Genomic DNA, 26,666 nt, shown 5'->3' on the forward strand with positions numbered 1-26,666 from the left:
GTTTTTACCCCTTCCATGCCATCCTTAATTAAAAGGCCAGATTCGTTCATTGAAAGAGGAAATCTCTTCAGGTTGCTCTTTTCTGCCCTATTTTCAGGTACCAGAAACTACATACCTATCCTATCCAGAGCCCTTTCTTTTCTATATCTGTATCAATGATCTCAGGCATTTAGGACTTTTCTAGATCGTCCTGAAAGGATCAAAGTTCTCAATCCCTAACCTCTGTAGGTCTTTGCAAACACCATCGAATTCTAGGTATATGTTTCCTCTTTAGGCAACAAGGCAGGAAGAAAGCAGAACAGCCAGACATTTAGATACCTGAGACCAAAATGTTGACATTTGCTGGTTAATTTTCTTTCTTTATTTTGCAACCGAGTAACAAGAGAATGAGAAGAAAAAGAGAATTACTGTAAAACCTTGGACTGCGAGTAACTTGTTCTGCAGGTGTTCTGCAAGATGAGCAAACATTTCTAATAAATTTTAACTTGATAAATGAGTGATGTCTTGCAATATGAGTAGTGCATAATACTGAATGTCACAGGATCACAACTGATCCAATGGTTCTCTCTCTATCTCTCTAGCTGCAGGATTGTGGATCATCATCTCCTCTGTTTGGATGCTTGGTCTCAGGCTGCGGTGTTTGGAAGAAATCCATGATTTTTCAGAACATTGGCGAGTACCCACAACTGGCACTAGTGTATTTTTTGTCACTTCAAAGCACCTATGGACAGTCCTTTGTATTTCCATACAAGAGTAAGCTTAGGAATGCTTTGCTTCATTCTAGGTCAGGCTGCCTGCAGATATAGACCCTTTCCTCTGCTGCCTTATTGTCAGTTCCATTAAATACAGTATACGACAAGAGTTTATTAATACCATACTGTAGTCAACATCCATGCGAGTATATACAATGACCCTGATGCAGAAAAAGATTCCATTGAGCCAATAGATAGTAGTGATTCTGTTAGTGTTAGTGAAAGTGATCCTATACAATAACCCTCCTGTCTCTTGTCTCCCTTGCACCAGCCACAAAGGTTTTCAAAGGTAAGTCCAGGTTAATTTGTTTATTTTCATTATATTTTGTGTTTTCTTTATTATTTTATATTACAGTATTATAATCATATTTATATGAATATTTTTGGATTGTGGAACAAATCATCTGAATTTCCATTATTTCTTATGGGGAAATTTGCTTTGGTATACAAGTGCTTTGGATTACAAGCATATTTCCAGAATGAATTATGCTCACAAACCAAGGTTTTACTGTACTTAGCCATAGGATTCCTAAGATACACATAAATAACAGTTGGTGTGCAGGTCTGTACCTGTCTGAACTGGTCTGGGGGTACAGAACTGGCTTATCTCGAAGGGCCAGGTCATCCACCCTGCATCGGGCAATGACATTTAAAGAATGGCTTTAAATTGCAATCTGAGGTTAGGTTTAGAGGCTGGGCAACAGAGAACTGTTAGTTTTGTCAGACCAAACAAACTGAGCACCCAAAGGCTCCATGAATGGGGCTGAGTAAATCTCTTTGACTTGGCTCATCGTGAAGCATGGCAGGATACAGAAGCATATTTATCATTCCTATGAAGTTGATGCCCAGAAAACCAGCCTCATTAAATACTTCATTTCTGCTTCCAAATTTAACATGGTTGAATAGATCTAGTCTTTGCCTGGAAATCATCTATTCTCTTCAGTTTGTTTATTCCCTGGTATCCTTCCCTCAGAGATTAAACCATTTCCAAGTCTTCTGCAGCTTTGCAGTGTTCTCTGCAAAGTGATTCTGACACAAGATCCTTAAGTATGATTGTTAAGACCAAACATCAACTTGCAAAGCAGAAAACAAAAAATGCTGATGTTTCCCATGCATCCAAATTTAAACATATGCCAGAAAAGCGTCAGGACATTAATTTGATTAATCTGTTGCTTTATATTATATCACACATATTAACAAGCAATGTGTTGTTATTTTCTTTTCTGAATGGAAGTGAAGCTAAGAAAAATCACACTATGGTAAGATTTTCGAGGTTTGCATCGCAATGCTAAGGAGTACAAAGGAAACTTTATGAATACCTTTATTGTAAATACTCCATTGCCTAGATCAAAGCTCTACTTAGATCTCTTTTCTCTTTTCCATTCTAATTAACATTTGTATCAGATAATTAAGATATTTTTCATCTAAGACATTAATCCTCATGTAAAAGAGATACATAAGCATTGGATATTTTTATACATTTCACAGGCTCACCTACTAGGTCTTTAAACTGGTTACTGCTACCATAGTAGTCTCTTCCAGGTTTTAGGATTCCCATAAAGGCTTGTGGTGAGTGGAAGCTACATCAGAGCCTCCTTCTGAAATCAGACTTGCAAAACATCGGGGAATCTTAATCTTAACGTAATGATTTTACAAATTAAAAGCGTATCCCTTCTTCCCCTTTTTTCTCATTGAATCTCATTAGATAATCTTCAATATACATTAGCTAGCATCCCTATGTTGGACTCTTAAATCTCACTCTAATTTTCTACTCTTTGTGTAACATTGGTGTATTAATTTCTTATGCCACTTACAAAGTGGCATAAACTAGGTGGCTTAACCCAACAGATATTTATTGTGTCATGGTTCTGGAGGCTAGAAGTCTCAAATCAAAGTGTTGGCAAGGTTAGTTCATTCTGGAGGCTCTGAGGGAGAACAGTTTCCATGCCTCTCTCCTAGCTTCCAGTGGTTGCTGGCAATTCTTGGATTCCTTGGCTTGCAAGGAATCTCTGCCTGGAACTGACACTTAGAGCTATAAAATTCCTACATGAAGCATAAGGTAAAAGCTTTTGACATTTGTCTTGGCAATAGTTTTTTGGATGTAATACCAAAAGCACAGGCAACAAAAGCAAAGATGGACAAGAGGTATTATATCAAACTAAAAAGCTTCTGCACAGCAAAGGAAACAATCACCAAAATCAAAAGGCAACCTAAGGAATCAGAGACAACATTTGTAAACCATATAAATGGTAACTGGTTAATATCCAAAATATGAAAGTAACTTGAATAACTCAAGGGCAAAAAATCCAATTAAAAAATGAGCAAAGAAACTGAATAGACATTTTTCCTAAGAAGACATACAAATGGCCAACAGGTATATAAAAACATGTTCAACATCATTAATCATCAGGGAAATGCAAATGAAACCTATAATGATATATTACATCACACCTGTTAGGATGGCTATTACAAAAAAGAAAAAATAATGAGTACTGGCGAGGATACAGAGAAAAGGGGACCCTCATACACTGTCAGTAGAAATACAAATTAGTGCAGCCACTATGGAAAACCATATGGAGATTCCTCAAAATATTAAAAACTGAACTATGAAATAATCCAGCTTTTCCACTCTTGGGTATATATCCAAAGGAACTGAAATCAGAATCAAAGAGCTATCTGTATTCCCCTGTTCACCGCAGCATGATTCACAATAGCCAAGTCATGGAAGCAACCCAAATGTCCGTGATGGATGAATAGATGAAGAAAATATGGTATATACATACAATGGAATATTAGCCTTAAAAAGAAAAAAAAGAAAATCCTTTCATTTGGGACAACATAGATAAACCAGGAGGCTAAGTGAAATAGGCCAGGTACAGAACAATTAGTTCATAACACAACTTATATGAGGAATCTAAAAGAGTAAAAATCATGGAGGCAGAGGGTAGAGTAGTCGTTGCCTGGGGCTGAGGAGAGGGGAAAAGGAGAGTATTAGCCAAACCGCATAAAATTTAGTCGTACAAGATAAATAAGTCCTAGAAATACAGCATAGTGCCTATAATTAGCAAATTTCTAAGTATACAATATGGTATTATTAAGACAGTATATCTTAGGTTAAGTGTTCTTGTTACAAAAAAAAAACAACAACAACAAAAAATGAAGAACAAGAAGGAAGCCACGAGGAAACTGCAGGTGATGAATATGTTTATGGCTTACATTGTGGTAATGGCTTCAAAATGTATATTTATCTTGAAACCCCTCAAGTTTGTGAACATTAAATATGTATAGCTTTTTGTATGTCAATTATATCTCAATAAAGTGGTTGAAAAAACAAAATTAAAATATAGGAAAAGGCATCTTAAAACAATTGCAGGAAACCCTGTGCTCTTGTAATTTTTGTAAATATAAGAATCTTAGAAGAAATGAGAAAAAAAACCCACTCCAACCAAGCATGACCTTATTTTAGCTTGATCACATTGGCAAAGGTTCTATTTCCAAATAAGGTCACATGCCTAGGTTCTGAGTGGACTCCAAGTTGGGGGTAAACAGTGTTCAAACCAGTGCACAAGGTAAAATGGATCACACTTTCAGAAAGGAGGAAACAGAGGAACAAAGAGAGCACTAAACTCCTTAGAGTAGAATCCAGAATTAACACCAATCCCTTCCATGAGACCAGAACTTTCTGATAGAGCAAATATAAAGCTTGCCTTGGGCTCTGTTTTCAAATACATATACCCCAAACACTCTCTTCAAATTCTTTCAGCTCTTCATTCTTCCCTCACTTTTGAACCATTTTCCCTTTGTTCCATGAGTATCTGATCCATAGCTCTCTCCCCAATCTCCCCAAATGAGAGCAGAGTAAACCACTTTATAGCCCTCTGGTATAGCATGTGATAAAACCTAGAGGAAACTTCAGGGCAAATGGGGGTGCTTGCCATTTTATGATATTGATTTTGATATGCATATGTGTCTGTTTGTTTGTTTTTCTCTTTGGGTACTCACTAAACTTATTTTATTCTTCTAATAGATTCTGGCAGCAAAAGCTTCAAGGATCATGTCAGCAAAATATGACCAAAATAATTTAAGATCGAGGGTGCACCAGGCTCTATTTTAACAGGCCTGTGGATTGTCCAACACAGTTCCCAGAAGCATAAAACACTCTTCATCAGGAAAAACAAGTTATTTTATTATACATTCGGTGCAACTAGCCATAGACAACCATTTTTCAAAGCAAACTGAAATCAGGAAGCAATTTTATTTTCGTTTTCTGTTGTTTCTTCCAGTCCAAGTCAGTTTCATTGTTATCTGTGGTCCTTTTGTTCTTCGGTGACTGTACTTAAACCCTGTAACTTATGTCCACAAAAGATGTTCTCAGCATCCCATCCACACAGATACCAGCAGTGACGCCACTGAAGCCTCCTCCCTGTCGCAATCATTTTACAAATCACTTATTTAAAAGGCTCTGGATTAGAGAAATCAACTCTCCCTGTGACTATTATATGACTCATAATTTAGAAATTTCACTTGTTGGCTTAGTTATCAATATGGTTTAAAATAGGCAAACGATTCTCCTTAAACAATTGATACTGATTGTGCTTTTTGTGTCTCATTTCTAGGCTGTCCAATTTCTTTTCTCCAGGCATGGAAACAACACTAGCACTCACATTTATGTATTTTTATACACAACATAATTTGGTAATCAAGTATTATAAGAAGCTATTTTTCTGAAGCATGAAATTGCTATATAAATACAGATCTGTGACCTGTAACATCCAATTTTAAGTCTTTTACCCAGAAACAATGCCCTAACAGGTAACTCAAGATTGAATTGTATGCATTTAAAACATTAAACATATAAAGTGAATTTGGGAATATTTATTCATCCTGCACAGTAAGGGAAGACAATAGCTTACACATTTTTTAAAAAATCTTTATTCCTGAAGTTGGATCTTATGGCTTTTAAAAAATAATTTCTAATATTAAAGGAAATAAAAAATATTAAAGAATAGGTATCAATGGGCATGCATTCTGAAATTACTAATAAAATACTTTCTTTGTCAAATTACATAACACTGTTTGGAGTCTAAAGAAACGCAGGGCTCAAACCTCCTGAACACATAGTCCATACAAGTATACGTAGGGCCAATTTATAGATAAATCATGAGTTTTATATGCCATTGCCTTTTAGACCTATTGCAAGTACCAAATGCTCTCACTATTGCTTCTTACTTTCATATGCCTAGGATGCTAAGGATGGCAGGCATGAGCACATTTCTGCTTCCTGCCACCAAAATAAAAGTTTACCTGGCCATTCCCATGGACACCTATCTTCTGTAAAGAAATCAATAGCTCGACTTTAAAAAAAAATTAAATTTATTTATTTTGAGACAGACACAGAGCACATGAGCAGGGTAGGGGCAGGGAGAGAGGGAGAGAGAGAGAATCCCAAGCAGGCTCTGTGCTGACAGAGCCTGATGTGGGGCTCACACCCACGAAATGTGAGATCATGACCTGAGCCGAAGTCAGGATGCTTACCCGCCAGAGCCACCCAAGTGCCCCTTGACAGCTCGACTTCTAATGTCCAGTTTATGGATCAAAGTATTTAACATTTTAATATCTTTCCTATGACATGTAACTATTTATAGAGGTCTCAAAGCTTTAATTAACTCAAATTAATGTGTCCTGTAGAAATCTCGGATTACAGGGTATAACTAGTAGCAAGACATTCAAAGACAGGGAGGTTCTGGGGCACATGAGTAGCTCAGTGGGTTAGACGTGTGACTTTTTTTCTTTTTTTTTTTTATTACATTTTTTTTTTGTTTTTGAGAGGCAGAGAGAGACAGAGCATGAGAATGGGAGGAACAGTGAGAGAGAGACACAGAATCTGAAGCAGGCTCCAGGTGCTGAGCTGTCAGCACAGAGCCCAATGTGGGGCTCGAACCCATGAACCTTGAGATCATGACCTGAGCCCAAGTCAGACACTCAACCCACTGAGCCACCCAAGATGCCCAACTCTTGATATCAGCTCAGGTCATAATTTTGTCATAAGTTCAAGCCCTGCATCAGGTGACATGTAGGGGTCCATACTGAGTGGAGCCTGCTTAGGATTCTTTTTCCCTCTCTCTATTCCCCTCCCGTGTACATGGTCTCTCTCTCTCTCTCTCTCTCTCTCTCTCTCTCTCTCTCTCTCTCTCTCAAAATAAGTAAATAAACTTAAGAAAAGAGAGACAAGGAGTTTCCCGTGGTCATAGGGAACTGTCTTTTTATTGGATGCTTGAAGGGGGTTTTGAACATTTGCCACACATATTTAACATCTGTATGTGCTTGGTAAGGGTAAAGGCAAATGATTCACCCCATTCTTGAAATACTGTTTCTTTTATCTGCAATTGAAAGTATGAAATTCATCCACTCACCCTGCCCCACCACTATCAGAGATTATGGACAAGCCATCGACCTTGCCTAAGAACTGAAACAAGTTCTTTTAAAACAGATAATTTTATCACTAGGTCTGGTGAGTGATCATTATCACTTGGGTCAGGACTGGGCATATGTTTAAATGCCAGCAATTCATGAATCACATAATTTAAAAAGTAGGAGGGAAGAATTGCAAACAAAAGAAATCAGTATTACTTTGCATAGCAAGGTGAAACAATCTCCATTGTTATTCATAAGTTATTCATAAGGCTGGTGTGAGGATGAACTAAGCTAATGTGAGCAAAAGCATTCCATTAAGACAGTAGCCATAACAAATATTTTAAGGTACTGCTTTATAATAGGAAAAAATAATGTGTCTCCAACAAATTCCAGAAGAGAGATTTTCAAAGGGAACCAAACTATGCTCACCTATACTATCTATAGAAATTGGAAAACCAAAGCAGGCCCGTGGCTCTATTTCTTTACCAGTTGTCGACCTACCCAAGGTATTCATGCTTTCCACTGCTAAATAACTCACACTTGGAAAATACACTGGAACATGTTAGGTGGATTCAGGTAATTAGAATTACGTTTTACTTGCAATAGAGAGAATTATCACAGTTTAAATACAGAAGAGTTTATTTTTCCCTCAAGTAAAATGAACTAGAGGCAGGTTGCCATACTGATAGGGTAGCCTCACAGTATCTGGTGCTTTCAATCTTGTAATCTACTATTCTCAATGTCAGCTTTCTTCCTCATGTCCCCACAATGGTCCAAGATGACTGCTCAAGTTCCAGCCATCACAGCTGAGTACTACACAAGTAGTAGCAGAAGGGAAGAAAGCCAAAACTCACATGCCACCTATCTAAGTCATCTCTAAAAATATTTACCCAAAGTCCCATCCAACATGCCTCTCTCCTTGGCCATTCTAGATGGTGGATGTACAGGAATGTAAATTCTTCAGCTGGACAAAATACCACATGAAATAAATTCGGGGTTGTATCACTAAGGAAGAAAGAGAGGATGATTATTGCTTAACAATTAGTATTCTCGAGCACACTGAACAGAGACTGAGTTTTCCCAAGGGCTGGTAGAAGCTGGCACCATGCACAAGAGGAAGGAGGGATCATGCAAAGCAGGCAACAGAGCCAATTTTGGAACAGTGGATGTACACAAGGGATACCCAGAGAAGGGTTTAAATTCTTGGCTGTGCTTCCCTTGCACTGGAGGAAAAGCCATGTATGGCTTCCAGCTCTAGGCATTTTTCTCTACCCTACAATTATAATTCCCTTTCATCATGTAGTTTATACAGTGGCATTTAAAGAATAAAGGAAAATACATAGCCAACTCTGGCTAGAGTCAGTGTGAGAGACACAGATGCTACTTCACAAACTCTATACCCATCCTCCCTGCAACACGGCACCTGGACACGGCCTTAATTCAAGGGGACTGTGCTGTCCAGGAGCTACAACAGTGACCAGCGGTAATATGAGCAGGAGGTAGGGAGGCTCTGCAGGGAGTAGGGGAGTATCAGCACCAGGGACAACAGCGCAGGCCTCCTAACACAGTACAGCAACTGCCAAATGAACAACAGGGGAGGGGGCCAGAAAACAGGTTCCCCACCTCCAACCGGAGTCCCTTTTCTCAATGTGCTAAGTTTGATGACCATTAGAGGAGCAAGAAAAACTAATGCTTGAGTTACAACCTCCATTCTTCACACTGGAATTATTTTCGTTTTCTACTATTTTATTGCCATTATAATAGTGATGCAGGCAAATAGTTTAAAAACATTCAAACAATAGAGAGTATATACATTGAGTAGTAAAAGTACCTCCACACCCAGCAATTGTCAGTGCCACTCACAGGGATAAGCACTGTTTATATTTTCTTATACACACTTTCAGAATTTGTATACACATGCACAAAATAAATAGATTTGGTAAAAAGGACACATAAAGGAACACATTGTATATGTAGTTATCACTTACAAAAATGTCACCATATTATGTATTATTCACTTCTGTGCCTTGGAATTTTTGGGAACATATTCTCCCAGATCTTTTTATATCAGCATGTATAGATTTATTTCAACTTGTTTAAATTCTGTAGTATTTTGTTATATGCATAATACAACATAATAGAGGAGTGCTCTTTTAAGGGTGTTTACATTGCTTTCGGTCCTTCTCTCTTATTACAATAATGCTGCAATAATCACCTTTGGATTTGTGCAATGTGAATGAATGGTAAATTCCTACCAATTAAAATCGAGGGTTAAAAGATATGTGCCTCTTTTAAAATTAATTTTAAAAGAAATCTATTTGAGTATGTTTGAGTATATAATTGCAAAAGGTATTGCCAAAAAGTTTCTCCAAAGAGATTAGACCAATTTTCACTGTCATAAGAGTGCACAAATGTGTCTGGTAACCCACACTCCGTCGTATCTGATCGTAATTTTTGCCAAAATAATATCTCCTTGTTATGATTTGTAATTTATTCATTGTATTTTGGGGAAAACCTATTTTTTTTATCAGCTACCTGTTCAAATTTTGTAGAACATCTCCCTCCCCACTTAATGTAAAACGTCCTAGAGAGGGGGAGAGGGATTCGCCTTTGGGGGTTCACAGAGTTTGTGACTAGGCAGCCATCTCTCTCCTCACTGCAGCAGGAGGGCAGGAGGAGAGGGCCCTCTTGTTATTTTGACTGTTTGTGTTGGGGCCAGAAGGGATGATTGTGACCTTCTCTCTGTTGTGGTGTTTATGGACCATAGCCTGTGGCCTTCAATAAGAAAGACAAAGACAACACCTGCCTGACCCTTTAACTCCACAGGCAGCTCCTGGGAACAAGCAAAGCACACCTATTCTAATGGAGGTAATGGTGAGAAATGAGGTTATAGTTACCATGATTGGACTGACATATTACTAAGGTCCATCTGCTGGTGAAGGGGTTTGGACAAAGCAAAGTTATACATATTTATTTGAAAACAAAACAAAACAAAAAGAAACCTTAGTTATTCATTCTCATTTGAGACTCCTCCAACTTTTTACCCACACACGAGTATATTTTCGTATCTATATATGTGCAAACATGTGAAACTGTGTGTGTTTCTATGCATGTATCAGTGGGGTCCTAAATGAGCAAATCATCAGTTTGCTTAATGCAAACCCAATTTTTTTGCTCATAGGAAAAATCACGCTGATTATCTTATGCAGTTTTATATTTTCTTATTCTAAACTGCACCTACAGTCTTCCTAGCAACATTTAATTGCTACCTTACTGGCCTCAGCTTCAGTCTGGAATCAAAAGCTCAAAAGTCCCTTTGAAGCAGGACTGGAAATCAGACAGACAGTATACACTGACTGTAAATGTGTTAAAATACTGATTTTTTTTAACTAGTTGGAAAATGTCTTCTGTTTGAATTCTCTATGTCCCTTGCCCCTTCTAGTCATACCAGCTCTTCTGACATTCACAGAACTTCCCCATATCCCAGACAAAAAGTGGGGTATTGCCTAGACCCAGCACAAGGTCCTGCAAAGCTACTGCCGGTATCTATTCAAACTACATGATTACATATTTTAAATGTCACCCTTCTTTGAAAAACTATATACAGCAGCAACTAAATTATTAGAGGAAAACATTCAAATGAAGAAAGATCATTTTAAGTTTCCAAAACCAAAAGTTATTTACCAGCTTAGAGTTTTATCAATTTACATTAAAACACTTGTCGACAGTTAAATAATTTGTTAGTTTTTATAAAGTGCTATCATTCTGAAGGCAGGGTAAACTGAACAGATCTTTTGCAAGTTTTTTGTGTTCATTTAAAAATTGATAGCATTGTGCATTCATATGTAGGAAATCAGCCTTTAGTCTTTAGTTTCCCATGGCAACCTGATCACATAAGCAGAAAAAAAATTTAAATAAATGGGAGTGCCTGTTGTGTATCAATTCCTTGGCTTAGCATCTCAGTTATATTCAACCTAGATATTTGTCTTTAGGGAATCATATATTCTTCTAAGTCCCCAAGTTGTTGATGAAAGATGAGAAACAACATAATGTTAACCATGTCAGGTTCTGAGAAAAATCGGTCTTGTATCCTTAAGGATATCCTTAAGGTTATCCTTAAGGATAAGACACCATTTTGTTCTCTACAGCACAGCATTTGTTCTATCCCTTGAGAAATTTCACATACTCTGCAAGTTATCTTCCACTAGTTTTATGGGTATACCTAAAACACCTAAGTATTGATGGTGCAGATATCCCAGTGCCTCAAATGCATAGACAAAAGAGTTCCTCCCTGTGATGAGTTTGTCATCCAAACCATGGTTTCCAAACTCAAGACTTATTAGATTGCTTATATCAAAGTCACTTGGGGCCCTTGGTTAACTCTCTGAGTCCCAGGTCTCACTCCAAAATACCTGAATTTTTAAGAGTAGATGCATGAAATATGAATTTTGAAGAAGTACTCTAGTTGATATCTGTGCATAGCTAATTTGGAAATTTAATTATTAAATCATTCACAAAACTGACTTCATAGTTGTTTATTCTTTTTCTATTTTAGAGAGAGAATGAGAGTATAAATAGGTGAAAAGGTGAGAGGGGCAGAGGGGGAAAGAGACAGAGAGAGAGATTCTTGAAGAGGCTCCTCCATGCTCAGTGTGGAGACCCATGTTGGTCTCGATCCCACAACCCTGGGATCATGACCTGAGCTAAAATCAAGAGTCAACGTACTGAGCCACCCACCCGTCCCTAGCTTGATAGTTTTTAATTAACTAATTGTCTGACTGCATTGATCAGTGTTAAATTCAAACAAAAAGAGAAAAGCCAGAAGATTCTCCAAGATTCTGCTCTAGTGGGATCCAGGTACTGCCTGGCAGGTCTAATTTTTAAGTCTCTTCAGGGAATCTGGTGTGCCTGAAAGATACACCCCAAACCAGACGGTGGTCAAGCCAGAGGAGATCAATCTATTGTAGAAATATCAGTTAGTCATGTAGGGGTGCCTGGGTGGCTCAGTTGGTTGAGCATTCAACTCTTGATTTCGGCTCAGGTCATGATCTCATAATTCATGGAATGGAGCCCCGTGTTGGGCTCTGTGCTGACAGCACAGAGCCTGCTTAGGATTCTCTCTCTCCCTCTCTCTCTACCTCTCCCTTGCTTGCTCTCTCTCTTTCTAAAAATAAATACGTAAACTTAAAAAAAGATAAATATCAGTTAAAAGATAAATATCAGTTAATAGTGTGAAATCAGAACAAAATAAAATGGCTCCACGATCAAGCACAGATGTCCTTTTCATAGGTACCAGATCTCATGAATCCACAGAGTTGGGGAGTCTCTTCCTTACACTACTAGATGGGCAATGACCATTTTATCTCTTTGATTATCTCAATTCTATGCCTCTCGTATTCAATTTTCAAACTGGATGCAATATAATCATTTAGGTTTCCAACTTCTAATTTATTCATTCAGATACTTAATCCCTAAAATGATAACCAAGTTGTCTTGATTGAAGCTTAGCATTGTCCCAAATGCCAGACTCAATCATCAGTAAGTAATATTTTTAATTAATTTCATGGATGATTAATCATATCCATCCATGAGAGCAAGAACTCTATTTTGTCTATCACTTTGTGCTTATAACTGTGCTTGGCATAAATTGGGCACCAATAAATATTTGCAGAAAATGTGCCTAGAGATTTCACTACTTTAATCTGAAGAAGGCAACCTAATTTCCCATATCTCTAAGTTTTTAGGGGAGGCTACAGCATGTTCTCATGCATGGACAACATTAAGCACTTAATTTGATTGACTAAATAAATTAGCAGATAGAAAAAGGTATTGAAGTCAATGAGAGAGTTAGATACTTTACATATGTAAATGCCATCTCTTATCTTGTTGATATAGTGGAATAAATATAGGCATTGAGACTAAATAATTTTTTAGACATGTTTAGATGAAAACTTAAAATAGCATGAAGGTTTCCTTTACAGAATACATAATAGAATACATAATAGAAAATAAACAAATAAACCAAAACAAACAAAAGAAGCAAAAAATAATAGGGAAGGAGTAAACTAAATGTTCAGTAGTAGAAGTTTGGTTAAGTAAGTATGGTGTGTTCTACTCCATGAGATGTTGTGTAGTTTCAAGAATTTATCAAGGATATGAAATATTATCAAATGAAAAAGACACGACATAAAATTATAAATACACTATTTTTACAACTATGTTAAATAAAGCACTTGTCTCAGGGAAAAAGACACAAATCAAAGCAAAAACAAACTTAAATATTAACAGTACTGGTGCTAGGATGGTAAAGTGGCGTACTTTTTTTCCTTTTTTTATAAAGTTATTTGCAAATTGTTAGAAGATACTTGTTAATTGCCATGCCAGCCCCTGTTCCCCATTCCTACAGGTCCCTGGGTTTTCTACCAGGTGGTTTAGGCTGAACTGAGTTACCCCAACTCCAGGAATGGGCCTTGATTAGCATAAGCTTGCAGAATATTCCATCCCCCATAGGCAGTTGTTGGTTCAGGAATTAATGTGTTCACTCAAAATTATAGCATGAGGGTTAGATTTTAGAACTCCATCCTCGGCACCAGTTGACCATAAAATAGAAAGATTACCCTGGATTATCCATCTGGGGCCAATATAGTCATAGCAGCCCTTAAAAGCAGTGAGACACAGCAGAGGCGGAAGCCAGAGATATCAGAAATACAAGAAGGACTCAACTTGCTGTTGCTGGCTTAAACCTGGAGTGGCCACATGGAAAGCATGAGAAAGAACTAAATTCTGACAACATCCTGAACAAGCTTTGAAGCAGATTCTGCCTCAGAGTCCCTAGTTGTGAATAGAGCTCTGTCAACATCTTGATTTTGGCCTCCTGAGACCCTACGCAGAGAAACGGTCGAGCCACACTGTGTGCGCCCAGACTTCTGATCCATGGAGACGGTAAGATAATAAACAGGTGTTGTTTTAAGCCACCACTACGTTTGTGGTGATTTGTTACAGCAGCAATAGAAAACCCATACAGTGAATCAAGGTTTTATAAGCCTGGGAAAACGGTAGTGCTTTAAATCAAAATACAAAAGCCAGGGAAGAGACACATTTCCTTAGTCTTTCTTGTGAAATAATAATCTTCCTTTCAATTTAAAATAAAATTTGATGAAAAATTTATACTAAATAATAACCACTTATTGGCAGAGTCCAGAAGATTGCTACTCAGAGATCAATGCAACATATCATTCTTAATTTGAGCATTTTTCCCTCATCAGATAAAATCAGGATAGTTTGGGGAGGAGAGGAGATGCTACTGCAAATCTGTTTTCTGTGATATGTTGCAATTTTGAAGTGGAGCTGGGAAAAGAATAAAACCTTTTTTTTTATTATTATTTTGTGTAAGTAATTTGTTTTAGGTTTAGATTATTTGATAGCTACCAAAATTTGCCCATTATCTCTCCGGAAAAATGTGAGTGTCCATTGCACTAGAGAACATTGCTCCAAATTGCCAACCGACTCATGTCTCAGCCACAGAAAACTGTTTTTGGAAACTAGGATTACAGTCACGATTGCTATAAAAAAATTTTTTTAAAAAGGAACTCATATCCCTTAATAGTATGTTTTGTGGCTAATAAGTATTTTCTATGTAACACAGTTTTACAAAACAAGTTACAAATAACATATAATTAACAGTTTTTGTACCTCTTTGAAGACACAACAATTCAGTTAAAAACCTATACCAAAAACAGCTCACAACAGATATTTTGAATACTGAAGGGCATTATAAATTATAATTAAGTTCTGTAATTTATTAAATACTTTTTTCCAGTTTTATGAGGTATAATTACAATGTATCGTTGTGTGAGTTTAAGGTATACACCATAATGACTTGATGTACGTATATTGCAAGATGATTACCTCAATAAGTTTAGCTAACATCTATCACCTCATATGATTATACTACCCCCAATTTTTTTTCCTTGTGGCAACTTTTAGTATCTATTCTCTTAGCAACTTTCAAATACACCATACAGCAATATTAATTGTAGTCATCATGCTGTATATTACATCCCCAGTATCTAATTTATAAAGATTTTATCTAGTTAATAGTTTTAATTGTTGAGCTGGGAACCTTCCATTAGTTTGTTTCACTTCAAGTTTTTTTTGTTCTGAATTGAAAATCTATCCTTTTCCATTCTGCTAAGGTTTTTCCTGAAAAGGTAAAATCCTATCCCCATTTCTTACTTTCTCTCATTCAATGCTTAATAAATTGAGAGGAAACATTAATGTTCTAATGATCTCTATCTCTTTAAGTGGCATAATTGCGAAATATACATAATTCTACATTCACCTATTCTCATATCTAATACAGCAGGTTACCTATTTTAACAGAATTATTTCTCATGGAAATGTAACAGGGATGGCCTCAAGTTGACTAGCAGTTACCACAGCAATGAATAATTTCCCTTCCTGGTTAATTCACATGATCATTAAAATGGCGAACTTCCTTTTATTTGTCAAGAGCTTGCCTCTGAGGACCTGAAAACTCTGCAAAGATGTAAATGATACTAATCATCAGCCTGAGGGAGAAAATAGGTTTAGTTAACACCATTTTCCCCAAGAGAAAATCCAAACGGTCAAAGATATATGAGGCAATAGGAGGACAGAGTTTCCAATATGAGAACATTTCAAACAGCCAGATTTCACCTTAGGTTGTTAGGTAATTGAGAGAAAATTGGCACCAACCCTCAACTATCTTTTCTGGTTGGTGTCACTGTCTAAATTCCCTTGATAATTACCAATCCGTTTCTTGAGTACCTTACCCTGAAATCATTTCCTCCTCTGGGTTCTTAGAACACATACCACCTGAACCACTCACTCGGCAGGTTGTGGCTTTCTACTGCCAGTTCCATTTTATATAGAGATATCTTTTCACTTCTACTTCACTGTAAATAGGAATAACTGGAGAAATGGGAAGGTAACTGATATTTTTTGAGTGGCTAGTATGGCTCAAGCACTTTTAGTATGTGGGAAATGGATTTCCTTAGGGCAGTCTAACCCCAGAAAGTGAACAGTAGTAACACCCTGCTCAAAGGTGCCCAGACAGTAACTCTGATTTCTCCCTGTAGAGGGATGAGGCCTCTGTGACTCTGAGTCTAGTCCAAGCACCTGGAAATTGCAACTTGTATTAACATGCCCACAAAGGGAAGTGGATAAACTGATAATGCAATTTCTTCCTTTATGTTTATAGAAATACTAATAACCAGCATTTATTGAGTACTTTCTGTGGGGCAGGCACTATTCTAAAGTACTTTACATGACTGTCTTATTTCATTCCCACAACAACCACGTAAGTAGTCACTATTTTTGTTCCCATTTTCATTTAAGGAAACTAAGATGCATCAAGGTTAGCTAACTCCTCCAAGATTTCCTGGCTGGTGAGTGGTGGAGAATTTAAATATGATCAGCATGGATCTAGAACCCTGGCAACTAACCACCACCCTTGGATCCCAATGTAAATCCCTGGTATTGAATGGCTGTCAGGTAGGGAGAAATTGAGCTTCTCAGATCTGATAAGACTGATCACATGCACAGTGTCACCAGCAGCTGACCACCCCTTCATACTCACCTTTTTATACTACTGGAGTCCCCCACCCTCAATCAGGAACTTGGGACCAAAGAAGCTATCTGACAATGACATAGGCTTCTGTTTTGTATATTTCATGTCAGTCTTGCCTGATGAAATTGAAGTGACATCTACAGTGTGTGTGCCTTCTTCTGGCCAACATGTAGCTCACCACAAATTTCACAAACATATAAAATTATGTGGCTTTCAGCCTCTAAGGTGGCCCGAATGATAGCTGCCTCCTTGCATTCACACTTTTGTGTAATTCTCTTCCTTTGAGTGTGGGCTGGACCTTGTGACTCACTTCTAACGAACAGAATACAGCAGAAGTGATAGGATGTCATTTCTGAGACGAAGTTATAAAAAGATTGTCCTCTGTCTTCGATGCTCTCTCCCCTCACTCTCTTGGATTGCGTTGCTGCATCGGAAGCTAGCTGCCATACCATGAGCCCACAAGGAGGAGAACACTGCCAATAGCCAGGTGAGTGAGCCCAGAAGCAGATCCCCCAGGTTGAGCCTTGAGATGACAGCAGCTCTGGCTGACACCTTGACTAAAGCCTCACAAGAGACCCCAGGAGGGAGGAACCTTTGCCTAAGCTACATCTGAAAACCTGACCCACATACCCTGCCCCAGAATAAATGCTACTGTCTTTAGCCTTCAAGTTTTAGAATAACATTTTTGTTATTGTGACTTATTGTTACACAGCAATAGATAACTGAAACATATCACAAGGAATGTTTAATATGCATGAGAGAAGGTGCTAAGCACTCTGCATATCATTTGTTTTTCACAACAACCCCATAAAATAAGTATTGTCATTATCATCCTTTTATGTATTTAGGAAACAGGACTACAAAGATCTGGCTTATAAATGGAGTCCTTGGGGTTATATCAAAGAATGTCTAAATACAGGGTCTAGCATATATATGTACCACTGAATCTATGTTGAATAATTAATTGATTCAACATGTTCATGTCCAAAAAATATGACAATAAGATAGAACAAAAGACAAGTTCTATTATTTATATTCAATGGTAGCAGACCTGGGGGAAGTAGATTATCCCCACGAACACTTGCTTACTATGCCTCTTTTAATATAGTGTTCATGTATGTGGGGTTTCTGGTTTTCTTCTCTCCATGATTAATGCTCTGGGATCATGATCCCCCATCCCCAAAAAGTGATACAAAGCAGGCCAGAGATCCAACAGTCCCTGTCATTTACTACACCTGTCTGTAGACGTGGAGCCATGGCATAAGAGTATGGGGCTGAAGACAACATTACTTCCATGACTCCTCGACTGCTGGTCCCTCCTTGATCTTTCAGTTTCTGCATCCTTTATCTTTCCATTGTTTGGGATTCACAATGCCCCTTACAAATTCAGTCCCTTACCAGCTCCCAATCTTGATTTTGAGCCAGGATGTTTGAGGAAGTTCTGACTCCAAGTACTTGGGCTTATCATCATGGTTAGTTGTCAAAGCCCAATTAAACATGAGCTAGAGCCTTGCAATTGGCCTCTGCCCAAATTCCAAGGCTTTCACTCTATCTGGTTACCTTTAATAATGGATTGAGCTTTTCTTCCCCTTTGTTTTTGAAAGTTTTTATTTAAATTCCAGTTAGTTAACAAACAGTATAATATTAAATTTTTTTTAATGTTTATTCATTTTGAGACAGAGAGACAGACCATGAGTGGGGGAGGAACAGAGAGAGAGAGAGAGAGAGAGAGAGAGAGAGAGAGAGAGAGAGAGAATCTGAAGCAGGCTCCAGGCTCTGAGCTGTTAGCACAGTGTCCGACACAGGGCTCAAACTCATGAACCATGAGATCATGACCTGGCTGAAGTCAGACACTTAACCAGCTGAGCCACCTAGGTGCCCCACAGTGTAATATTAGTTTCAGGTGTATAATATAGTGATTCAACAATTCCATGTATCACCCAACGCTCATCACAACAAGGGCACTCCTCAATCCACATCACCTATTTAGTCCATCCCCATCCCCACCTCCATTCTGATAACCATCAGTTTGTTCTCCATAGTTAAGAGTCTGTTTCTTGGTTTGGTTTGCCTCTCTCTCTCTCTGTCTCTGTCTCTCTGTGTGTGTCTCTCTCTGTCTCTTTCCCTTTTGCTCATTTGTTTTGTTTCTTAAATTCCACACATGAGTGAAATCATACAGTATTAGTCTTTCTCTGACTGGCTTCTTTCACTTAGCATATTATCTCTGGCTCCATCCTCACCATTGCAAATGGCAAGATGTCATTCTTTTTATGGCTGAGTAATATTCCACTATAGAGATAGAGATGATAGAGATAGAGAGAGAGAGAGAGAGAGAGAGAGAGAGAGAGAGAGATCTCACATCTTCATCCATTCATCAATTGATACACACTTGGGCTATTTTTTCCATAATTTGTCTGCTATAAATAATGTGCTTGAGTGTTTTGTAAAAAATTCTATATCCTCTCTATTTAAACATTACTTGTTAAGCTCATGGCCTCATTTGGCCATGCCAGTCCACATCTAGAAATAAGAGCCCTGTATTATGGCATTTTGCCATACCCTATGGCCAGCAGACAAGCTTGGATAAATGACTTTTTCATGTAGACAGGCCACCTACCTATCTGCTAAGACTCCTAACCACTCCTCAACTGTGTTTTCCTATAATTGTACTATATTGTAGTCTATCTTGAATCTCCATTATCTACTACCTGCCTGAGCAATATTAATATAAAACCTCTTGGACATTGTACTATACCCAATACCTTGAACATTCTTTCAACCCTGTCTGGAACAAGTGTGTAAGACAGATGATCATTTGAATTAACATTATCATTAGTAAAAAGAATATGAAAATATTTGGTTTATTAAATGCGAGGAACTATGCCAACTCTATGTGCATATTGTATTTATTCCATCTAACATTTAGGTAGTTTGTATTCAATCCATTTTGAAATGAACAAACTCCATTTCATAAAGCTCAACAAGTTGCCCAGTATGAAAGCCAAGCGGTAGAAAAGACAAATCCCTATCCCAGACTTCTACTTTTGGCTATGATGGAATGCCTGGTATCATAAAAAAATCTCCTGTCATAACAACTGTAAAAGCTGAGTGAAATTCAGACCAGCTAAATGAAGGCATTGGAGAGCAACCAAGATATCCAGACATTGAGACAAGTCCAAAATATGCTATTTTAGAGAGTAAAATGTTGGTTTTCAGAGGTTGGGGTTGCTGAAAAGTACTTTTAGTTTTAAAGATGAATAGGATCTAGGTGACTATAGTTAATAATATTGTATCATACACTCAGCATTTGCTAAGAAAGTAAATCTTGAATATTCTCACCACAAACACACACACAAAACAAGGTAAAAAGAATGCTGTTATTTTTACCCCTCAGGAATTATGCCAATATCACAGCAGGGCATGGAAGCTAAGAGATTCTGGTAGTCTTGCTGGGCTATGAAAGCAAAAACTGAAAATCAGGATTATCCAGGCTTCCAGGACTTAAGGGGCCAACCTCTGGAGAAAAGAGAACTCCAGGGAAGCAAGCTTGACATACTGGGCACAGTTTCCCCTTGAGATATCTGCCAACTCATGGCAGAGAATGATTCTGGCACAATATATAAAAAACCAAACAAAGCATAGCTGCTAAGAGGCTGAAGAACTAAGTAGATATTTCTCAGCATCACAGTTCTGGGGAAACAAAACTGGAATACAGAATTTGCCAAAAAAGGAGGGATGCTAAAAATAGTCCCAGCTTTTCAGTTGAACCACTGAGGGCCACCCTCAAGGAATCAGGGAAAGCCTAAAATAGATGCATATTGATTAGATCAAAATGACCTACCTAGAGTCTAACTACCTGCCAGAAAATTAATTAATTACTTAATAAAATAAAATATAAATAAGTAAAAATTAAATCCTTTCTGGAATAAATAATACCATCCAGATCCTCTACAAATTCTCACACCCAATTCAGGCAATTGGTCAAAATATCCACAGGCATGCCAGAAAACACCAAATGAGCAAAATATGAGAGAAAAAATAACACAGATAAAAGAAAGAAGGTCACAGTGATTCAGTTATATGTGGGCACTGAAATAACTATGGATTAAATGCTAAAGAAAATAAATGAGAGAATGGAAATTTCACTCAAGAATTGGAATATATCTATAAAATCAGTGGGAGTCCTAAAACTAAAAAATAAAATAACAAATTAAGCGTTTGATAGGTGGATTTAACAGCAAAGTAGACACAAGAGAAGAATTTTTTTAAATTTATTTTTGAGAGAGAGATTGTGTGTGTGTGCTTGAACAGGGGAGCTGCAGAGAGAGAGAGGGAGACACAGAATCTGAAGCAGGCTCCAAACTCTGAGCTGTCAGTACAGAGCCTGATGCAGGGCTCAAACTCATGAACTCTAAGATCATGACCTGGGCCAAAGTCAGATGCTTAACAGATTGAGCCTCCCAGGTGTCCTGAAAAGAGTATTAATTAGCTAGAAAATAGGTCAAACTGAAGCACAGAGATAAAAAGGATAAAATATAGCAAATATAGGGCAAGAGAGATACGGAACATAGTATAAAGGTCTAATAAAAATGAAATTGGAGTTGCAAAAAAGAGCAGAGAATAAGAAATATCTAAAGAGTTACTGGAAATGGTGAGGCTGGCCTTGAAATATTGAGACCAGAAAAAGGACAAGGATGTCAATTATCACCAAATCCATCCAACATTATATTGGAAGACCTACCCTTTGCAAAAAGAAAAAAGCAACAAAAGAATAGACAGGAAGAAATGGAGGGAGGAAGAGAGGATGAGAGGGAGGAAAATTAAAAGAACAAATAAAATGTGAAGATTTAAAATGAAAGAAATAAAGCTCTCATTATTTGAAGATAAAATGATTGTGTATGAGCAAATCCAAAAGATTTTAGAGATCAACTGCTAGAATTAATAATACATGCCTTTATCAAGATCTCTGAATAAAATACCAATTTATGAAAATAAAATTATATTTCTATATACTGGCAAAAAACACTTTAAATGTTTCATTAAAAATAATAGTATTGGGGCACCTGAGTGACTCAGTCCATTGAGTATCCAACTCTCGGTTTCAGCTCAGGTCATAATCCCAGGGTCGTGGGATCAAGCTCCGTGTTGGGCTCTGCACTGAGTGTGAGCCTGCTTAAGATTCTCTCTCTCTCCCACTGCCCCTCTCCACCCACTGGTGTGTTCTCTCTCTCTCTCTCTCTCTCTCTCTCTCTCTCTCTCTCTCTCAATTAAAAATAATGAAAATAATAGCATTTATAGGAAGAAAAAGCTCTTACATATCTATAAATAATCTAATGAAATATGTATGTCTATTGAAAAAATTATAAAAAGTACTGATATAAACTTTAAAAGACCCAAATAAATGGAGGAATATACCATATTCATGGATTGTAATACTCAATATTGTAAAGATGTCAATTTTCTCCAAATTGATTTATAGACAGATCAAAATCCAAATCAACACAGTAGCAAGATCTGTGTGTGTGTGTGTGTGTGTGTGTGTGTGTGTGTGTGTGTGTGTGTATGGCTACTGAGTCTAAAAATATATAAAAATGCCAACAGCCAGGAAGATAAAAAACAATCGTCAAGAACAAAGTTGCATAACAACACTACTATATATCAACGCTTATTATAAAACTACCAACATTATTTAGTGTATTTTGTCACAAGTATAAATAGACCAACAGAACAAAACAGAGAGACCAGAACAGACCAGCTCATATAATGTCACCTACTTCATGACAAAGATGCCACTAAAACAGAAAAAGGAGAAAGATCTTTTTGCTAAGTGATATTGGATCACATCAATCTACATGTGTGAGAGAAAAAAGGAATTTTAGCCTCTATGTCCCCACGCACCCTAACAAAATTCCAGATGGATAAGGTAAGTGTCTAGAAGAAAACATCAGAAAATACCTATATGACATTTAGATAAGGAAAAATTGTATATGTAAGGCATAAAAAAATAACTAACCATACGGAAAAGAATAGAAAATTAGACTTCCTTAAACTCAAGAACTGCTGTTCATCAAAAGACTCAGAGGAAGAGTAAAAAAGCAGACCATAGTATGGAAAATGATACTTGTAACGCATAAACCTTACAAATAACTCATGTCTTCAATACATATAAGGACATCTAACAAGTCAGTAAGTTAAAATCAGATGATCCCATTTAAACTGTGTCAAAGACTTGAACAGGCACTTCACAAGAATATTCAAATGGCCAATTAGAATACTAAAATAGCCTCAACATCATTAGTCATCAGGGGAATGCTAATTAAAACTATAATAAGGTACCACGATGCACCAACTAGAATAGCTAATAATAAAAAAGTGAAAGAAAAACCGATCACATCAAATATCAATTCAGTTATGAACCAGTTGAAACATACATACACTTTTGGTAGGAAACAGTTGGGCAGTATCTGCTGAAGTTAAAAACAGACAAACCCTATGATATAGCAATTTCTCTCCCAGGTATACACTCCTCAGAAATGAATACATATGTGCACCAAGAATGCCCATAGCAGCACTATTTGTGATAGTCAAACTGGAAACAACTCAAACATCCACCAACAGAAGACAATAAAAGAACTACAGTGGAACCATACAATAAGCAGTGAAAAAAGGAAATCCTACTACACACACACAAGATGGATGAAATCTCAGCAGCAGCAAAAGAAGCCACACACAAATGACCACATAAAATATGATTGTCTTTAGGGGTGCCTGGGTGGTTCAGTCGATTAAGCACCGACTTTGACTCAGGTCATGATCTCATGGTTCACTGGTTGAAGTCCCACGTCGAGCTCTGAGCTGACAGCTCAGAGCCTGGAGCCTGCTTTGGATCCTCTGTCTCCCTCTCTCCCTGTCTCTCTCCCTGTCTGTCTGTCTGTCTCTCTCTCTCTCTCAAAACTAAAATAAACATTAAAACAATATGATTCCCTTTAAATATCATTCAAAACTCGGCTAACCGATTCTATAGAAATGAAAGGATAGTGGTTACATTTGAGGGATGTTGAGGGGGCAGGCAGCAGAAGGGAGGCTTCTGGGGTGCTGATAATATCCCACATTTTGATCCGGGTAGTGGATTCACAGATGTATTGGCTTGCAAAGCTTCATCAAGCAGTGCCTTTAAGATCACTACATTTTATTCAGTGTATGTTATATTCAACAGTAATGTTTACCAAACAAAAACTTCCATCTCAGCTCCTGCCCTTTCACTGGGCTGTGTTGCCTCTCGAGTTCCCTGACACAAGAAACCAGACCATTCCTATTGAACTGCCCCTCTATGTGCCTATAATCCACCTACTGTCACCTGGCTTCTCAAACCTTCTTGCAGAGTACCCTGGCCTTTCAATAATTAATTGTCTTCCAATCTTTCCATCTGTTCCCCTGCCAGATTCCTGATCCTGCCTCTGTTATATTCGTTATAAACACAACCTTGGGCTAAGCAAGGAACCGCAGAGCAAGTGCTGATCTTCAGACAAAATGAGAAGTGCAAGTTTTCTCCCAATCCTCCCGACAGAATAACAGACATAGTCTCCAAGTGGGAAAGTTCACATTGAAGTGCTCCCAAACCAATCCAAATATTACTTCAGCTGAAAGAACACACTTACACAGCACTGAGCACATCGAGGGCAATTTACGAATACTTACTGGCTAAGCCAGTGCATTTGTTGACCTAATAAAATTCTCTGAAAATACTTTTTTTTTCTATTCTGTATCTCTAATGCTAAGGAACTTTCCACTTCTCAGCTCCAGTTTGTTCGAGCTGGAATATGAACCAGGGACTTTACCACAGGGGGAAAAGTACAGTAATTATGCCTGTACTCCTGTTAGGAGAAATCGCAATGACTGCATTTTACATTTAGTGGCTTAGTTTACCTTAAATTTGCCTCTATATTTAAATCATGCCTGTTTCTAATGCTACTGGGAGAAAAGGAGGTGAAGGCAAGGAGAAGTTCACAGGAACACAATATTATTCAACTAAATTAGAACTCTGTGGAAAAGTACTGCTGATTAGGGATGGTAAAGCCATTCCGGGTGAGCTCATCGATTTAACCTGCGGAACTGTGTGTCTGGGCACTAATTTACTCTGATAAAATGTTACTAATAAAATGATGGATCTCAAACCTAATTCACTAAGCCTGGCACATCATAGAGAGACCCTCAGTCAGTGAAATGGCAGACCCCCTACTGTCTCATTATGTCCTTGGAATCCAAAGGCCCCACTGAAGCAAAGCCTATAATGGAATTATCACAGCTTGCTGCCTCTGAATTTCCCATTTACGCCTTCTTCTTCAGTGTCATAGCCACATACTAATTACCTGCACACTCTGTTTCATTTAATAATAATCCCAAACAAAGAGGCCAATGCTAAAAGAAGCAAGCAGGAGTGAGGAGAAGAGAAGGGAACGGAAAGATGTAGATTGCTGCGTGCGGTAACAAATAAGGGTTTAATCAAACTGGACTACATGCCCAGAAAAAACAGCAAAAGGGAGCCAGCTGTCCACAAAGGCAAATAAATGCATTTCTAAAATGAATGCTCATGAATTTAGACAAAATTGGGCCTCTAGTTCTGTCATTGTAAATGTTTGTAGGAGCTGCAAAGACCACCCCAAGGGAAATGGCCAACAGTGCTTTTTGTCCTCGGTACCTCACATTTTATTCCTCACATTTTGTCCCTGAGGGCTCACGGAGCCTGGGATGGAAATACTGCCTGTTGCTCCCCTTTCAGAAGTTGGCTTTGCCAAGAGTAAGCTGAACTCCAAGCACTGTGAACACTAGTCTTGTATCCTGCTTAGCGAATCCCTACCACAGGTACCCAGTCACATTCGCTAGTACCTGGTTCCTATTTTAATGGCTCCGTGGGCCGAAAACTGGTCGTGGGATACAGCCTGCTTCATCGCCTTCCGCCATATTCTTACTGATTTCTGTCCCTAGAGCCAGTGCGTCTTTCCTGTTCTGATTGTATCTGGTGTGCTGTGCACCCATAATAGCCCCCTCACAGCCCTGGGCATAGATACAAATTCTCCACCTGTTAACAAGTAATTTCTCCATATTCCTCTTTCCACTACAAATTTGAAACCCCATTCTCAAACGCTTCCCCAGGTTTCAGGTCTTTTGTCTCATTTAGAGAAGCACGCTCACTACCAAGTCCTTTCTAACCAATGTCTAGTTATATAGTCTTTTAGGCTTCCATCTCCACTTTATTCCCAGGATATTGTCACATATGTAGTCACCTCTTCTACTGCAATGAAGTTTATGGGCACCTTGCCCCACTCTGGTCCAAATTCCTGAGATAGTACAACCCAGCCTGGGACCAGACCCGAGAACCTCAGGTTCTCATTTGTCTGGGAAGACGGTTTGCATATGTGTTCCTTAAGTCTCCTTGAAATAACCTTCTCATTATATGACTCAAATACACCAAATACAAGAGACATGCCAAGTAGATTGTCTGATCCCTGCCTGTTATGGACTGAATGTTTGTGTCCCCCTCAAATTCACAGGTTGAAGCCCTAACCCCCAGGGTGGTGGACATAGGGCCATTGGGAGGTAATCTGAGTTGGATTAGGTCCTGAGGGTAGGGCCTTCATAATAAGATTGGTGACCTTCTAACAAGAGGAAGAAAGGTCTCTGTGCTTGTACACACATACACACAGAGGAAAAGCTACATAAAGACACAGTGAGAAGGTGGCCGTTGCAAGCCAGGAAGAGCACTCTAACCCGAATTTGACCCTGACTGACCTTGATCTGGGACATCTCAGCCTTCAGAACTGTGACAAAATTAATTTCCATTGTGTAAGCCACCCAACCTGTGGTGCTTTGTTATGGCAGCCAGGGGTCAT

The 26,666-nt window shown here is 38.2% G+C and overlaps 1 long non-coding RNA gene across 1 annotated transcript in view; it reads right to left on the minus strand.

Annotated features, from left to right (window-relative positions):
• Positions 1–4,917: 4,917 nt before the first annotated feature.
• LOC123381441 overlaps positions 4,918–26,666 on the minus strand; it is a 308,159-nt gene continuing 286,410 nt past the window's right edge. Inside the window, exon 4 of the long non-coding RNA XR_006588414.1 lies at positions 4,918–5,175. This is a non-coding gene — a long non-coding RNA (uncharacterized LOC123381441). The remainder of the gene's footprint in view (positions 5,176–26,666) is intronic.

This window comes from Felis catus, chromosome D3 (genome assembly GCF_018350175.1).
Source record: "Felis catus isolate Fca126 chromosome D3, F.catus_Fca126_mat1.0, whole genome shotgun sequence".
Classification (NCBI taxonomy): domain Eukaryota; kingdom Metazoa; phylum Chordata; class Mammalia; order Carnivora; family Felidae; genus Felis; species Felis catus.